The sequence below is a fragment of the Apaloderma vittatum genome, unplaced genomic scaffold, assembly GCF_000703405.1.
Source record: "Apaloderma vittatum isolate BGI_N311 unplaced genomic scaffold, ASM70340v1 scaffold3908, whole genome shotgun sequence".
In the NCBI taxonomy this organism is placed as follows: domain Eukaryota; kingdom Metazoa; phylum Chordata; class Aves; order Trogoniformes; family Trogonidae; genus Apaloderma; species Apaloderma vittatum.
This window is the reverse complement of record NW_009730060.1, coordinates 11,152-11,426: the sequence shown is the minus strand read 5'-3', so window position 1 is coordinate 11,426 and position 275 is coordinate 11,152. Positions and strand designations below refer to the sequence as shown.

The 275-nt window shown below is 51.6% G+C and overlaps 1 protein-coding gene across 1 annotated transcript in view; it reads left to right on the top strand.

The window, feature by feature from the left end:
- Nucleotides 1–275, top strand: part of SRGAP3 (SLIT-ROBO Rho GTPase activating protein 3) — a gene marked incomplete at its 3' end in the record, with an annotated part of 21,062 nt that overhangs the window by 9,639 nt on the left and 11,148 nt on the right. The gene's annotated exons all lie outside the window — the stretch shown is intronic.

Below are 275 nucleotides of genomic sequence, written 5' to 3'. Positions count from 1 at the left end.
TGCCATGGCATTTGAGCGTTCATGGCCTCTGGAAGAGATGCTTGTCTCTAACTGAACTTATCCTTGCTTAATCTTTTCTTTTCTTCCCGCTCTGCTGCTTTTTTGTGTTCTCAGAGGAAGGAGGAATGCGCGAACGAGAAATCAGGTATTTACTGGAGGCCCGTCCACGGGACGGAGTAAATTAGCCAGAGAGGTGCAACTGTGCTGGGAAAAGCCACCCAACAAAGCTGCTGAGGAGCAGAACTGTCCGCTGAGGCGGTCAGACACGGCTCCCC